The following is an 18,746-nucleotide window of genomic DNA, read 5'->3' as shown; positions in this document are numbered from 1 at the left end:
GCCCATAGCATCCGCACCTAGGAAAAGCTGAGATGGAGGAACAAAGGGATACGAAGCATCCACCTTAGCATGCGAAGCTGAGAAGCAGAGGATGAGGTGGTTGCGAATCATCCACCCCAACATCAATACGTGAAGCATATTCGGACTAGGATTAGGAGAACTTTGACCCACAACTTTTGTACGCAATATATAAGCCAAAAACACATCTTATAGGTCATCTAACATCTTGGGAAAGGAGAAAAAGCCACGACAAAGCTTGAGAACAACGGAATTTGTCTTGAGTTCTTACTTTTTCCTTCGTTTATTGACTTTTATTTATTCTTGGGAATTACTGGAAATTGTTACTACGAGCATGCGTGGCTAAGAAACCTATTGATCTAGGGTCATGGGTGAAACATGAATGTTGATGTTTGAAGTTTAATTTGACGAAGTTGATTTTATCATATTGGATTGTTTATTTAATTTTGTTTTTAGTTATATTGCTGAGTAGCTAACAGTGAAATACTATCTACGAATCTAGAGTTGAACTCGAAAGTGGGAATTCTAGATTGCATATAGAATTAAATAGAGGAAGTTCTTGAACCCGGACGTCGGGGAACAGATTCACAATTAGGACAGACATATACCTAATTGTCTTGCTTGGTTGAAATACAGGAAGTATAAATGCATTTTTGTTAATCTTAATTCCATAGACATATAGGCAATAAGTTAGCTTGAATAGGCGAGTAAGAATTAGACAGATTCTTATGAGCAATATCAACCGTGTCAATCAACAATCCAGAAAAATGAATTAGTAATTTTAAGCCAAGAACGCAACATGATTGTTAGCTAACCCGTGACCTTGGAATATTCTCTTCTACTGATTGTTATTCGAAATTGCTATTTGTTCGGTTGATTTCTAGTTAATTCATTGCTTGATAGTTTTAGGTAGTAAATTAGTTACTTCTATATTTTGTGAAAAATATCTTGAATCGATAAGTTAATTGAGTTTGAATCAGTCAATAGTTAATCACAAGTATTCGTGGGAATGATACTCTACTCAGTACTTTATTACTTGACGATCATGTGCAATTGCGTGGGTGTTTTTGTTCGCAACAGGGACGTCAGTACGAAATAATATACCGAGTATGTAAGGTAATATATTGAAAGCTGAAACTAAACTGATATCATGAACATATGCTTAGCTGCTGATACTGACTCAATTCTCTCAATATAATAAGTAAAATAGTTGTCCGACCCTATAAGGCTCGGTATATATATATATAACTAGTCTGCCGTAATAGGCTTGCTCATAGGTGCTCGACCATACTAGGCTTTGTATCTCGGCCAACTAGGCTCGCTCATAGGCACTCGACCACAGTAGGCTCGGTGTATAACTTACCATATGATCAGAGGTTGCCCAATAGGGGCCTACCCATCGATTATAGCTCGATGGTAATGAAAATACTTTAATACTGTATATATAAACTCTCAGCTCTCTTGACTTGAATATGATGTCCCGATAAGGAGAATATTGTAACTAACAAAACTAGAAAAATATACGTTATTTGCGAAACTAGCAAAATATACGTAAATTCTGGGATATGAATTTTTCTTTATGCCTCATTATCAAACTTGTGTAATGACGAGATCATGAAAAATGAAATAAGGGCTTAGCCTTAACATACTTGGAGTAGGGAAAAATTCGTATGATATCCTTGGAAAAAGTTACACCGTACTCCCTTAGAAGCGCAAGATTTTACGTTGCTAAAATTCTAAAAATCTTCGTTGAACTCTTGAAGATTTATGATGCTACAAGAGAATCACGTTACTTCATGATCAAAATCTGATTTTTTGAGTGTCTTTTGAGAATAAAATTTGAGAGTGTCCAACGTTTCCTCCTAAGTTAATGCCTTCCTAAGAGTTTCCAGAATGATTCACGTTTTTGGTTTTTGGTATTGAAACTTTTGGAATGAGTTTGCAAGGTTTACTCTTAAATGTTTTAAGGTGCACGTGTATTGCTACTATTTTATGAAGATGACACCAAATGTAATGTGAGGCTGAGTCACTTACATTGTTAGTGGCTTGCTGCCACTTTGGGTGGGTGAGTTTTTTATTTAATCTTTATCACTTATTTAGGTAATGTTCCATTACCCGACAATTAACTAATTACCCGTATATTTAAAAATTATCTCAAATTACTTAAAATTCTACTTATTTGTAATATACTTTATACATCATATTATCACGGTCATATTGTATCTTATATGGTACTAGTCCATAAATATCGAGTAGTATCGCTCGGCTCGTATTTTATCCCAAATCGTCAACCTTCAACAAAACTTTTTCTTTTATTCGATAATCTTTATCCTTCATGGCCCTTACTTATTGTTTATTACAAATAGCATAAATATGCTAATCTCAAGATAAACTCATCCCTGAGACTACGTCAATTAATTGAAGATGCAACTTTAACGTACGAAAAATGCGAGACGTAACATTATTCCCCCCCTTAGAAACATTCGTCCTCAAATGTTTTCTCTTAGATACCTTGGAATTTATTTTTTCCAGAGTATCCTTCGTATATTAGACTTAAACCAACCTGTAGGAAGCCAGAAAACATAATATACACGCCACACATGGCCACTATCTATAAATAGCAACAATTGGCTTCACACAACCGTTCATCATAAATTCTAATAGTCAAAATGAGAGCATACCAGATGAGACCTACTAGCCTGAGTAGAGTTCTGCTGAGGTATCCCCTAAATCTCGAGCCATATCCCCCATTTGAAATACGTGCGGGTATTTAGACTTCATTTATTCCTCTGTTTCCCACGTCATCTCTTCCACATTCCTGCTTCTCCTTAATACTATCACAGAGGCTACCTCTTTATTCTGTAACTTGCAGTTTTGTTGGTCTAGGATGGCAACCAAAATTTCCTTGTATGACAAGTCCTCTGTAATCTGTACATCATCTTTGGGCACCACTCGGGTAGGATCGCCAATGCACATTCGTAGCATATATACGTGAAAAATCGGATGAACAGACTCCAATTCCGAAAGCAATTCTAACTCATAAGCTACTTGGCCCACTCTACGAATGATCCTATAAGGTCCAATATACCGTGGGCTAAGTTTGCCTTTTTTACCAAACCTCATCACACCTTTCATAGGTGACACCTTTAAGAATACCCAGTCATCAACCCAGAACTCTAAATCTTGTCGTCGCATGTCAAAATATGACTTTTGACGACTCTGAGCTGCCAACAGTCGTGCTCGAATAAGCGTTACTTTTTCTATGGCCTGCTGAACCGGTTCTGGCCCATGTAACCGAGATTCTCCAACAACAAACCACCCTATAGGAGATCTACACATGCGTGCATACAAAGCCTTGTACGGAGCCATCTAGATACTGGAGTGATAACTGTTATTATATGCAAACTTGATAAGAGGTAGATGTTCATCCCAACTCCTTTTAAAATCCAACACACATGTTCGTAACATATCCTCGAGCATCTGAATTGTGCGTTCGGCTTGTCCATCAGTTTGTGGATGAAAAGTTGTGCTGAGATTCACTTGAGTCCCTAGACCTTTATTGAATGACCTCCAAAAATGTGCTGTAAACTGAGCCCTATGGTTAGATATAATAGATATTGGCACTCCGTGTAGGAGCACTATCTCTTTAATATATAATTTTGCATAAGCTTCTACTGTATATGTAGATCTAACCGGTAGGAAATGAGCTGATTTTGTGAGCCTATCGACTATCACCCATATGGAATCGAACTTACATTGAGTATGAGGTAAACCCGTAATAAAGTCCATGTTTATCGCCTCACATTTCCATGTCGGTATCTCTATAGTCTGCATTAGCCCTCCGGGCTTCTAGTGTTCTATCTTCACCTGCTGGAAACTAGGGAATTGAGCGACATACTCAGCAATGTTCTTCTTCATATCGTTCCACCAATACACATCCTTAATATCATGATAGATCTTCGTCGATCAAGGGTGAATGGAGTACCACAAATAATGTGCCTCTGACATAATTCTTTCTCGTAGCCCTGCTACATCTGGAACACACAAACGACCTCTGTATCTGAGAACTCCATCTCCTTTGAGTTCTAACAATGACTTTTTCTGCTGTGGAACCCGCTCTCTCAACTCGACCAACTGTGAGTCCTCGTATTGCCTCTCCTTTACTTCAGCTATGAGAGATGATTTTGCAGTACAACTCCTCAATTACTAGAGTCCACTAACCGAATCCCCAAACAAGCTAATTGATGAATCTCTCTAGTTAATTGTCTTTTCTCGACCTCTACATATGCTAAGCTACCCATAGATCGGCGACTTAAGGCATCTGCTACAATATTAGCTTTCCCTGGATGGTAGAGAATGTTAACATCGTAATCTTTCAATAACTCAAGCCATCGCCTCTGTCGCAAATTTAACTCTTTTTGCTTGAGGATATATTGCAAGCTTTTATGGTCTATAAATATATCCACATGAACACCATATAAATACTGTCATCACATCTTAAGTGCATGGACAACCACAACTAATTCGAGGTCGTGTGTCGGATAATTCCGCTCATGCTTCCTTAACTGTCTTGAAACATACGCAATTACTTTCCCGTGTTGCATCAGGACACATCCTAACCCAACACCCGAGGCATCACAATACATGTCACAGCCATCTGGACCCTCTGGAAGTGCTAGAACTGGCGCTGAGGTCAACTTGTTCTTAAGCTCTTAGAAACTCTTCTCACAGGCCTCTGTCCACTAAAACTTAGTCGCTTTCCGTGTCAGCTTTGTGAATGGTGCTGAAAGACAAGAAAAACCCTCTACGAACCTTCGGTAGTAGCCTTCTAAACCTAAAAAGCTACGAATCTCTATCGGAGTGGTAGGTCTAGGCCAGGGTTTCACAGCCTCAATCTTCTGAGTGTCTATCTTTATACCTCCGTCGGATACAATGTGCCTCAAGAATGCTACGGACTTCAACCAGAACTCACACTTAGAAACTTAGAATACAATTTATTATCACGGAAGGTTTGGCGTACCTCTTGCAGGTGATCCACATGCTCATACTTTGAACGTGATTAAACCAGAATATCATCAATAAAGACTATCACGAACAGATCCAAATATGGCCGGAATAGTCTATTCATCAAGTCCATAAATATGGAAGGTGCATTCCTCAACCCGAAAGATATGACAAGGAACTCGAAGTGGGCATATCGGGTCCTGAAGGTTGTTTTGGGAATATCTTTTTCCCGAACTCTGACCTGGTGGTACCTGACCTCAAATATATATTTGAAAAGCATCTATCTCCCTGAAATTGATCAAACAAGTCGTCTATCCTTGGTAGGGGATACTTATTCTTAATAGTTACCTTGTTTAGTTGCCTCTAATCGATACACATCTTTAGCTAGTCATCTTTCTTGAGTACAAACAATACTGGTGCACCTAAGGTGAGGTAGTGGCTCTGATGAAACCTTTCTCCAGTAAATCTTTTGACTGCTCCTTCAACTCCTTTAATTCGGCAGGTGCCATTCTATACAGAGGGATGGATATTGGTTGGGTTCCTGGAAGCAATCGATGCCAAAATCAATCTCTCACTCTGGAGGAATACCTGGAAGTTCATCTGGAAATACATTCGCGTACTCTTTGACTACTGAATAGACTGAAGTGTAGGTATCTCAACATTTGCATCTTTAACTCACACAATATAATAAATGCACCGTTTTGCGATCATTTTCCTCGCCTTCAACTAGGAAATAAACCTACCTCTGGGTGTCGTTGTATTACCTACCCATTCAAGGACTGGCTCACCCGGATAATGAAATTTGGCTGTCTTTGCTCGGCAATCAACTGTGGTATAACAAGCTGCCAACCAGTCCATGCCCATGATAACATCAAAATCCAACATCTCTAGCTCAACTAGGTAGGCTGAGGTCTAACGACCACAAACTGATATCATGCAATCTCGGTAAACGCGTCTAGCGATAATCGATCCACCGACCGATGTACATACCGCAAAAGGATCACTTAGCATTTCGGGCACTATAACAAATTTCTGTGCGACAAATGGGGTAATACATGATAAAGTAGATCCTAGGTCTATCAAGGCATACACATTGTGAGAAAAAATGGTCAACATACCCGTCACAACATCTGGTGAGGACTCTTGGTCCTGTCGATCTACTAGTGCATATAGACGATTCTTGTTACCACCTGAGCTAGACCCTCTACCTCTGCCTCGACCTTTACCAGCCGATGATTGAGTCTCACGCCCGGAAGGATGCACGGACATAGACGATCCTGTTACTAAATTCGCTGGTTGCGCCATACCCCCAGAATATCTATTTGGAAAATCTCGCATCATATGCCCTGGACGTCCACATGTATAACAAGCATCGAAACCGGCTCGACATTGGCCCAAGTGTTCTCTACCGCAGATGGCACACCGTGACGAGAATGGCCATGTTTTCCCGAAAACACGCTATTACTACAAACCTAACACCTGGGAGCTTTCACCTAGGCCTGACTTAATATAGCAGTCATACCTATAACCCGATAGCTGAGGTGGCGGAGGTCTAGGTGGTCGTTCGAAGTACTGGGGCCTGTAACTACCCTAGGACCGCTCCTGAGATCTGGCAAATCTCATCCTCTTCCACTACCCTAACTCAGTCCTCTCCGTACCCTGCTGCCGACGCCTACCCCTTTCTATATTCTGGGCAAATGCCTGAATCCTGGAGATATCCATACTATCCTGTAATGCAGTGGTGGCACATGCCTTGGTCAGCTCCGGGGCCATCCCTACTATAAACCTATGGATCCTGTCCCGCATAGTAGCAACTATAGATGGTGCATATCTGTCCAATGATTCAAAACAGAGAATATACTCTCAAACACTCATATTGCCCTGCTTGAGGGCTAGAAACTGATTGAGTCGGGCCTGTCAGATCTCTCACGGTAAGTACTAGTCAAGGAAGGCATCTGAAAAATTTTCCCAAATAGTAGGAGGTGCATCATGTCACCTGGACCTTTCCCATCCCTCGTACCAAAGGATGGCTAGATCTCGAAGTCAAAAAGCTGCTAACTCAACTGCCTCTTTCTCTGTCGCATGCATAACCCGAAAGATCCTATGAAGCTGATCTATGAAATCTTGTGGGTCCTCCATGTGATCTATCCCCGTGAACTTTGGTGGATTCAAAGCAATAAACTCTCAAACCCTTGAACTCCCAGATCCCTCAGAAGGTCCTGCACTAGGGATGCCCTATCCTGTTGCTAAGTAGCTACCAACTGTGCCAATAAATGCACCACACTTCTCAAATCCTGATCTGATGGAAGCGGAGGGAAACTGGATGTGCGGTCTCCCTAGGAATCTCCTCAGGTGGCGGAGGAGCCGGTAATTGCTGGGCAGGGGTCTCTTCCTAGGACTCTAATTAGGCCCCATCTACTGGGGGAACCCTTCTAGTACACTCACCTACTATTGTTTCTCTCCTTTTGCTAGCCGTAGTCTTCCTAGTTACCGTCATCTGTGCATGCACATGTCAACATGTAAGTTTTACTCAAATTTCCTATAACTCAGTGCTACAACACGATTTAGATTTGAAAGAAGGGTAACCAACTCCCAAATGTCTTGTAGTCCCCTGCTTATATATTGTGGTGCACCACACATCTATAAATAAGACCCTACTTGACACGACTTGTAGATTCCCTAGGACAGAACTACTCTAATACTACTTTTGTCAAACCCCGAGCCTGGGGGCGAGACCGGCACCCAGTGCATCACCTATCCTTGCATACCACTTGCGACTAAGAGACTCTGAAGATGTAATGTCATACTTTGGCCATGGGCCACATTGCAAGATAATGTGCGATACAAAATATAAAACTGAATAGAGACTAACACTGACTAATAAAGCTGGGCCGGCAAGGCCGTCATAATTACTACAACTGACAAGCAACAAAATATACATATAGGGCCTACAAGCCCAAAATACTACACTAACTGACAGGATATATCTACAAGCCTCTACTTATAGATGTACTATGATCGGAATAGGGCCCTGACCTACCCTTAACCTATCTACATATATGCACAAGATGTACACCAAACTTCTAGACCCGACAACTCCAAAAGATGGGGAGCTTACCGATAAGGCTGAACTTGGGCAAACACCTACTGAGGAGGTCTACCCGTCTGTATGTCCGAACCTGCATGCATGAAATGTAGCGCCCCCATAAAGGGACATCAGTACGAAATAAAGTACCGAGTATATAAGGCAATATATTGAAAGATGAAACTGAACTAATAACTTGAGCATATGTTAGTTGCTGATACTGACTCGATTCTCTCAATATAATAAGTAAAATAGATGTCTGGCCCTATAAGGCTCGGTATATATATATAACTGCTCTACCATAGTAGGCTCGCTCATAGGCGCTCGACCATACTAGGCTCAATATCTAAGCTAACTGGGCTCGCTCATAGGCGCTCAGCCATAGTAGGCTCAGTGTATAACTTACCATCTGATCAGAGGTTTCCCAATAGGGGCCTGCCCATCGATAATAGCTCGATGGTAATGAAAATACTTTAATACTATATAAATAAACTATCTGCTCTCTTTACTAGAAGAAGGAAATACTCAATTGAATATCAAGTCCCTATAACGAGAATATTGTAACTAATAAAACTAGGAAAATATACGTAATTTGCGAGACTAGCAAAATATATTTAAATTCCGGAATACGAATTTTTCTTTGTATCTCGTTATCAAACCTGTGTAATGACGAGATCATACAAAATTAAATAAGGTCATAGCCTTAACATACCTGTAGTAGGAAAAAATTCGTATGATATCCTTGAAAAAAGTTACACCGTACTCTCTTAGAACTGCAAGATTTTACGTTGCTAAAATTCTAAAAATCTTCATTGAACTGTTGAAGATTTATGATGCTACAAGATAATCACGTTACTTCATGATCAAAATCTGATTTTTGGAATGTCTTTTGAGAATGAAACTTGAGAGTGTCCAACGTTTCCTCCTATGTTAATGCCTTCCTAAGAGTTTCCAGAATAATTCACGTTTTTGGTTTTTAGTATTGAAACTTTTGGAATGAGTTTGTAAGATTTGCTCATAAATGTTTTAAGGTGGAGGTACCTTGCTACTATTTTATGAAGATGACACCTAATGTAATGTGAGGATGAGTCACTTACATTGTTAGTGGCTTGCTGCCACTTGGGGTGGGGTGGGGTGGGGTTTTTATTTAATCTTTATCACTTATTAGGTAATTAGATTATGTCCTGTTACCCGGTAATTAACCAATTACCTGTATAATTAAAAATTATCTTAAATTACTTAAAATTCTACTTATTTGTACTTATTAAAAATTATCTTAAATTATCTTCGGGGTAGTATCGCCAGACCCGTATTTTATCCCAAATCGCCAATATTCAATAAAACTTATTTTCTTTTATTCATGAACCTTTATCATTCATGACCCTTACTTATTGCTTGTTACAAATAGCATAAATATGCTAATATCAAGATAATTTCATCCCCGAGTACACATCCATTAACTGAAGACGAAACTTTAATGTACGAAAAACGCGAGATGTAACACAACCTCACAAGACTAAGCCTTGTCTTGTTAATTTTAGCATCATATTATTACATCTCATGGGCTGAAATATTGCCAACTTGTACAAAGGCGTCATTATCTAAAGGCATCATCCACATAGCCGGAAGACACCATGCCATGGCCTAAGGATTTCTGAAATTTGCATATTATTATTCAAAGGCATCATGTTTCGGAGGCACCATTTTCATGGCCCGAGAACATCATTTCATAGCCTGCGAATATCCTATCGCACAATTCATAGCCTAGGACATCATAGTCTAAGAACATCATTTGCACCGTCCAAAGGCGATCTTTCATGGTCCAAAGGGAATTTGCATCACGTTTAAATTTTTTCAGTAATCTACGTACTTACATGAATCGTATTTTGAGTTTGCACGTGATCTCGGAGGTAACCGTTTTTTCAAACATGAGCAATCTTGGCTCCTATTTTCGCTCATACCATTCTCACTTCACCATTCATAACCGATTCTCACCAGCTAGCCATCTTACCTCATGATATCCAACTATCTTCCCTATAATACACCCGATACACTCTTGACCCATAATTATAACTCCATCCGACATTACCCTTGATAAAAGAGCCTTTGCCAAAATTGCTCACCATTCCTACAACAACTCCATCGACTTCGTTCACTGGTGGATCCGGAACTACACATGGCCTGATTCTTGTAAAACCAGGAATATGTAGGTAGCTCAGAGACTAGGGTTTGGCCCTTATTATTTCAGAACATCCCAATCGGTCAAAATTGGTCATTATTTCTTTACCCGAAAACTCTTTCATCCTTCCCGGGTAAAAAGGGGCAGCTGTTGATACCCAATTTTTCCCTATTATATTTTAAAGTGCATATATACTTTCAAAACTATGCATTAGTATCAATTGATATTTTTTCATAATTTTTATATTTTTAAATTAATTTATTCTAGTATTTTATTTATATAAATGATTACAAAATTACATCACAAGTGGCTCTATAACATTGCATTAATTTAATTTTGTTATTTATAGCCATATTAAGTTTAAATTATTTCACAAATGGCCAGATTTACACCTTTTAGTTATAATTGCAATAATTTTGCAATTATAGCCCATGCATACATCACTACATTAGTTTACCAAAAATCGGTCCATTATATTTTTAAAATATTAAATAATAATTATAAAGCACATTTGTGCATGAATTTATTTTTTCTCATTGTTAATTATTTTTCTAAAATATTTGTTATTAATTATTTGGGTATTTAACAAATAGCATTTTAATTTCTCTAATTTTCGAACCTAACCCACTAAGACCCGGCCCAAACCAATCAAACACAACCCCAATTAAACCTAACCCGGCCCCAAACCCCTCTAATCCTGGACGTTGATCACAAAGATCAACGACCATTGTTCCTCCTTTCCTTTTTTATTTTTAATGACCCCTAACCCTAAATCATTTTCTCCATACAGCCACCCTCGAATCCTCTTCTCTCCGTTATCTTTGAGACCTTAACCTAACCCCAGCCGCCGCCACCCAAAAACCAACGTTAATCCCTCCGATCCTCACTCGATCCACGAATTCCCATGGCTGTTTTAGACTTCTACTTGTCTCCTACATCTCCTGGTTGCTTGATTTTGTTATTTCGTGGAAAGACCTCTAAGAAATCTAGTCCAGATTTTGTTCAAATCTCTCCAAGTGTTTGTTTATGGTCTGTGAGTGCTTTCTATTGATGTTTTACAGCTCGAATCTTTGATTCAAAGACCAGATTCTCTTTACCCTTTCTCTTTTCTTCAAAAACCTAATGATTGGACTTCAAATCTATGCAGATCCTTGTAGATCTGGAGCAATTATGAGTTCGTCATTGTTTTTTCCTGAAGGTTCCCTTATTTCTTTAATGATTAATCGATTTTTGAGCACTTTGTTATATTACGATTTGGTTTTTTTGTTGTTTGTTGGCCGAACCTCTGTGTATCTGAAGTATTTTCAAATTCCCATGTTTGTTCTTTAAGGTTCTTTTACTTATTTACTACTAACCGATTTAGCACTACGCTACTTTAGGTTTTTGATTTCTCTTATTTCTGTTGTTCAAATCTCTATATGATTAAAGTACTTTCAAGTTTCCATGTTTGTCTTCTTTGAGGATCATTTGACTTCTATACTGTCAATCAACCTTAAGTGTTTTCAGATTAAGGTTCTTTCCAAACTCTCTTCAAGAGGGTTTTCTACATTCAATGTTTAATCTGTTTACATATTTGGATAATCTTTGTATACATGCTCGAACCCTAGATTTTTCTAATGGCTACACTGATTTCTTATATTATGTTGATTTCTGTGAATCAATTGCACTCACTGATTCTATTTAGGGATTTGAGTGATTTTCCTGTTAGTTCCAGCATCATTGGGATTTTCTTTTTCTTAATTGATTTCTATTTTAGGGAATCTAAATAATTCTTTCCTATAAAATCAGTATTCTTTGAAGATTTTACTGATTAATTCTTATTAAATATCCTGTTAAAATCAGCGTGTGCTGAAATTTCATATCTTTCTTTATTTGTGACCTTAATGGATCAGAGTTACCTTAAATTGGTTATTAGTATGGTTTTGGGACTTCTACAAACTCCTTACATGGAATGTTTTTGAGTCCTTACCTTAATTGGACCCCCTGGTGTAGCCGTTAATTGATTTCCCCCCTCCCCAATTAAGGGGTCAATTCTAGACTCCTATGTGGGAATTGATTCTCTGACTGATTAATTGCTCCTAATTGATTGAAATGTGATCCTTTTACCTCATTTTGATTCACCACTTAAGTGTTATATATACCCTCTTATTCTACCTCTCAAGGACACGAACACTGTTCAGAATACATACACATACATTCTAACTCTCTTTTCTTTCTTTGCTACTTGTGCTGACTATTGGTCTAGCCGGCTGAAAGCCAAGGCTAGATATTGGAACTGCCCTATTTTTTACATTCTGCATTCTCTTATTTAACTGGTATGTCTCTAGTTAAATTCTGAAATTCAACTCTATGTGTTCCATGTCTATACATTTATGCTTATTCTAGTTACTCAATTGTTTCCATATTTACTGCTTTAGTCAGCATGTTTAAATTCTGTCTTCTCTTGTTAAATGTAGTCAACATGCCTAAGTCTCACTTGATTGTTTGATATTCTAACAGCATGTTATTCAGCCCCTGTTTACCTTCTTTAATTGATGTAATCATGTTAATAATTTAGTTGTCTAGTATACTTGTTTGATCCTAATGAACACATACTTTGTATTCAACATGACTATGTGCTTCTTATCATGACTGGTTGTTAAGTCTCTAAGCTATTAGACTCCTATTTATTCTATACAGTTGTTGCTCCAGATGTTCCCCTAGACCATGTTGTATGTTTGAACTCTATGTTCCAACCCCTTGACCCCTATTTGGAAAATTGATTGCTGAATGATTGTGATTGCTCTTCTCAGAATTGATTTTAAGCTATTTTCACTATTAGTATTCTTTATAAAATTGTGTCTATTCCTGAAAACCTCTTTCACTCTTGAAGTTTACTTCAACACTGTTTTATGTCAAGCACTATCACCTTACTCCTAGATCATTAAGTTCTTCCCCTCTGGTATGTGTACTGCTTAGGGATCCTCGAGATCTCTCTGAACTCTGAGATAGCATGGCTGGCCCTTCCACACTGCACATAACTAAACCCTATTTGTGAAATGGTCTTGGTGTGAGCACTGCCCGGATCCTTGAGGTCCTTAGGGAACTCTGACACACCAAGGCATACATTACTGATGGTGAGATCTTTGGTTTCTGATACTCTGTTGAAGGCCTGCCATTCCCAAGTTTATTTTAGGCCTAATTTAGGATCCCTATAGTATAGTTTCATTTACTTATGTAATTCATTTGATCCTGGTCTGTAATAATATTATTTGTAAAAAGATATTGGGGCAATGAGTAAAAAGGGTGGAGTTCATACATGATTTTGTGGAAACTGGGTAGAGATCATGCTTTAGGTTTACATATGTGATCTGTAGTAGAAACCATGCTCTTAGGTTGATATTGTGATAGAAATCATGCTTTAGGCCCATATGCTATGTTATGTGCATCAAATCATGTCATAAGTCTATAAAATTTGCATTAGAAAACCCGCCTTAGGACACTCACGTTTATATTTTGCATATTACAAACATGTTATGAGTTCATCATTTTTTTCTTCGACTCTGCATAAGTTATTATCACCTGGAAATCATGTCATTAAACTGCTTAATAAAAAAATGATCATCTCTATGTGCAATAGAAATCCTGATTTAGGACTTTGTTTGCATTGGCTCTAAACCATGTCTACGTTGTATTGAATAAACAACTGTCTATAAAAATGTTTAAAACAGTCCAGCACATAGATATCATGTCCAAGGTAAACGTGCATAAAATCAGTTTTGTAATATTAATCACTTAGATCAGCATGCCTATAGTACTAAATAACTTCAAGTTGTTTGAATAATTCCCAGATTATGACTGCATACAGACCCATGCTAGGCAACCCTTAGGCAATTAAATAAATGTGAAATTATTTACCGTGAAAATGGTTATAACAATTAAATTTGTTGATGGGATTCTAAAAATACGTGATCTATTTTTATGCAAGTTGATTAAGCGGTTGATGCTAGATATGTGAAAATAAAGGATGAAATGGGAGCTAACATAGAGTTATACTCAAACCGAGGGGCTAGCTATTCGGGCCTCGAACTGACCAATGAGGGGCCTCGAGGTCAATGCCTAAGCTCCGGCTAGAGCTGTCGGGGGTAACCGGGAAGGTACTAACAGTTAGAATATAATTAAAGGAGGCTCTCTATAGCCGATATCAAGCAATAAATAAAGAACAAGTATGAAAGTAGTAAGCCATAACGATAGCGTCGAGAATATATGTTAGAGAGAAAAGAGAGAGAGAATTGTTATTGATCTTGTGTAGAATAGTTGGAGCAACAAAGTTTACAAAGTGCCAAGGATACCCCTTATATAGGAGGGGATATCCAAACATGGTATAAGAGTGCATTCATTATAAAGGTATGGAGATGGGACGGCCAGACGCGATACCAGGCTTTGTCAGTGCTGTCCGTTCATCTTGGGAACTCCCCTCTCCCATACTATAACCATTAGTACGCAATGCCCACCGAGGCCGGTACCCGATGGCTCCTGAGGGTGGGTCTCGACCTTGACTTCGAGCCTCAAGAAGCATGCCTACGAGGCGACCTAATGACGGGGAAATCAATCCCCCGGTTTTGCTGCATACAGATAGTCTCCACATTTCATTAAAAGAAAGTGGTAAGAAACGATCAGAAACGAACTTGAATTTCTTCCTTTTTTGATGTTCTTGCAATCGGCCACGGCTATGGGGTGCCATGATGTAACACACACATTGCTCTTGCAGGTTTTCGCATACTGCCTCTTGGCCTCCTTCAATGCGCACACGGTGCTAGCCGCGCCCCCTTTTCCCCCTTACAAATGGAGAGGAGTTTTCGGGTTTTGACATTCACGGGGTGTAATGACTCATTTCCTCTTTGGGAATTGGGTATTTTCAAGAGTCGCCACCTAATGGTTTGAGGCGCATTAGGACACCTATAGAGTTCATTTGCAACTATGTTTGATAACCAGAGATTGGGTAAGGGCTATAAATTATCCTAAGGGGAAGGTGTTAGGTACCCCTTAGGATACACTAGTGTGGTTCCCAGCCAGATAGTTTTTGTGAATTTGTGCAATTAGCAAGTAAACAAGTAACGCTCAAGTAAGAGGGGATTTAAGTTAAACATACAAGCGTTTAAAAAAATTATTGAAAGGCAAGGTTTGAAAGAGTTATTGACTAAACATGCTTGTAAAAATAAAAGGGGGTCCTAGGTTTGTTTATAATATGAATCACCTCAATGCAATACCCGGTATGACACTCCTCAGAAGAGGGGATACACGTGTTTTAGTGCACCGGTCTTCATATTCATAGCTACCGTTCTCACCGCGTTAAGGTATTAAAGGGCGGATTGGTCTCGACCTCTATTGCATGCTATTACCCATCCTATTCCTATCAGTCCCGGAGGAGTTTAGGACTACTATTCCTATAAAAGGGAGGGTTTTAGGCTGACTCTTAGGTTTAAAGGTAAAAGTCTAAGGCGACATACAAAAACACGTAGGACTGCATTTTGAAGGGGGAACATATAAACAATTAGAGGGCTTATGTATACCTCCGCAAACAATGCATATAAACAGCATGACTTAAACACAATTAAGGTATGAGTTTTCAAATATCCTAAAGTAGAGTTTGAGTCAGAAACAGATTCATTATAGAACTCAAAAAAAAAGTCTAAATCAGGCCTGCCTACTGGTTATAGCAGTTTGTAATTAACAAAGGCAGTTCCAGTTTTATTTAAGTAGTTACCTAAGGCTAGCCTAGGCGTAACAACGATGTCCCATGAGCATGATATCGATATTGATGCAGTAAAGAAGTAATTAATTTTAAATAGGTGATTTAGATCCTATAGGCATGATTTCTAATGATATGGATTAACACGAAAAGAGTAGGTTATTTAATCTGATTCAGACAGGCACGAGTCAAACTGATTTTTCACTAAACTGATTTTAGACCTTATAGGCATGATCTCTAAGGGAAACGATTTTGGATACATACTGTAATGAAAATTGCATTTTATTCAAATACTTTAAATCCTATAGGCATGGTTTCTAATTGTGTGAAAGTGAAGCATGCAGAATTTATTTTAAACCAGAGCAGATCCTATAGACATGATATCTAACAGGCCACATTTGGAATTAAAATAGGCCCTATAGGCATGTTATCTACCCAATTTACCCCACAACATACAACTACCCACCCTTTTCACTAATCACCCCATAACTGTTTACAAATTATTACAGCCCAAGTGATTGAATTACAAAATGAAGTGCAGAGATAAGAACTACAACCAAAGAAGCCTGATCTTGACTTCCTCTCTGAGTTATATAATGAACCACTTCAACCAATATTTCAAAGCCTTTCTCCTACCTGGGTGTGTCCAAGTTCCCTAAAGACCTCATGAGATCCCGGGCAGTGCTTACACCCAGGTTTGAATAGCCAGATAGAAATGAGTGTAGTGTGGAAGGGCCAGCCCTTATGTGTCCAAGTTTAGAGGGAGCTCACGGGTCCCAAGGCAAGGCTCACACAAGAGGGGCAGAACCTAGGTTCTAAAAATATAGTGGATGTGCAAAACATAGTTGGAAAAGATTTATTTAAAAAAGCTGGATTGACAGTCCAATTTTTTTAAAGCAATTAGAGGCAGAGGTGATTGAAATCAGTTTGTAGTACACACAACTCAAAACCACACAGAATCAGTAGTCGTTCAAAGGGGGCAAGGGATTTTGGGGATACATTATATGATCCCAATAGGGGTCTGGTTTGGTCATGTGCAACAATAGTTTATGGTACAAACCAGCCAAAGGAACACAAACACATAGAGGGGATGTGGGGGTTTCGGGTTCATAAGACAGAGTATGCTTTAAAACACACATAGGGGAAGCACTAATCTAAATTAAAAGGGAGCATATTGCAGCATGCTAATAATGTAACTTGACTGCAGAACTGTAAATAGAAATAGAGAAGAATAAGAAAATGAAACAACAAAAGAAGCATATTGTTGTTGAGGCTTAAAAATTAACTAGGACATACCAGTAGAGAAAAAAGGCACAGAAAGGTAAAGCAAGCAAGATTCCATAGTCTAGCCTTGGCTTTCAGCCGGCTAGACAAAGCAGTAGAACAAGTAGCAGTAAAGAAAGAGAGAGTTTTTGAGTGTAAGTGTGTGTTCTGAACTCAAATTGTTCTTGACATTGAAAGAAGAGAGTAGGGTATTTATAGTTTTGAAAACGAGTGAAGAATAAGGTAATAAGTAAAGTCTTAACACAAACATGAAAATAATCACAATAAGAATCAATTAACACAAGTGATTCCCTTTAATTAAGGAATCATAGCTTAACAGATACTAACGTGGTTAATTAGGCAAAGAAATCAGTTTGAGACAGATTGATTCTTGCCATATAAGGGGAAAGTAAAAGAATGAAGGAAATGACTGAGTCTAAGTACAAAAACTATGCTTAATTTTGGGAAAGTATTCAGTAAGATCAAACATCACAGTAAAGGAAAGAAATAAATTAATTTAAACAAATGAGTAAAAAAATTAGGGTTTGTAAGGGAATCTTTTGCATTCAGTCTCAACATTGAGGGAGTCAGAATCAATCTAGAAAGGCTTATGATTTTGCACCTCAACATATAAATAGCAATGAATGAACATGCATGCAAGGTCAAACATGTTGACAAAAAGAAGCAACACAAAAATACAGTAGCAGTAGGGGTAAGCTAGGATTCAGTAGTAAAAAAGACCTATTCGAAGTACAGTAGTCAAGTAGGTCAAGTAGTCACATAGAATCAAAAGTGAAGAAGAACATAGTAACAGGTAAGAGAGTTAGAAACATGTAAAGAACTTCAGACTTATAGTAGCAAGCGAGGAAAACTCTTTTAAGAAATTAGGGCTTCGACAGTAGTCGAGTTTAAGAGATGATAAGAACTCAGAATCAGATAAGTCAAACAAGGAAAAGAGAGTCAGAAACAAAGAGCTTAATCGAACAAGTAGACATTCAAACAAACAAGAACAATTTCAGAACTCGGATAGGACCAAAAATGATCTAGGGTTTTCAATATGCTGAATCAAGTAGAAGGAAAGCATAAGCAAGTCGTTTGAACATAGTAAAATCATAAATAACATTAAAAATAATATAATAGATCTTTAAAAGAAGTTAAGAGAAACCCTAATCGTTGAAAAAAATGAAGAGTCATTTTGAAAGAAAATCGAAGAACCCTCAAGAAAACACCTAAGAAGTTCGTAATAAGCACAGATCTAGGATAGATCTGAAAGAAAATCAAAAGACCTTAGAGCTAGGGTTTCAGAGAACCTAGAAAAGGTGAGAAAGACCTTGAAAGTTACCAATCTAACTAGAAAATTCAAGGATCTGACTTGAACGGCCATGGCTGGCTGGAGAAAGACTAGGGATGGCCGGAGAAAGGACATGAATGGAAGTTGAGTAAGGACTGGACCAGATTTCCTCGAG

This window comes from Nicotiana sylvestris, chromosome 5, assembly GCF_000393655.2.
Source record: "Nicotiana sylvestris chromosome 5, ASM39365v2, whole genome shotgun sequence".
Lineage (NCBI taxonomy): Eukaryota > Viridiplantae > Streptophyta > Magnoliopsida > Solanales > Solanaceae > Nicotiana > Nicotiana sylvestris.
This window is presented reverse-complemented; position numbering follows the sequence as displayed.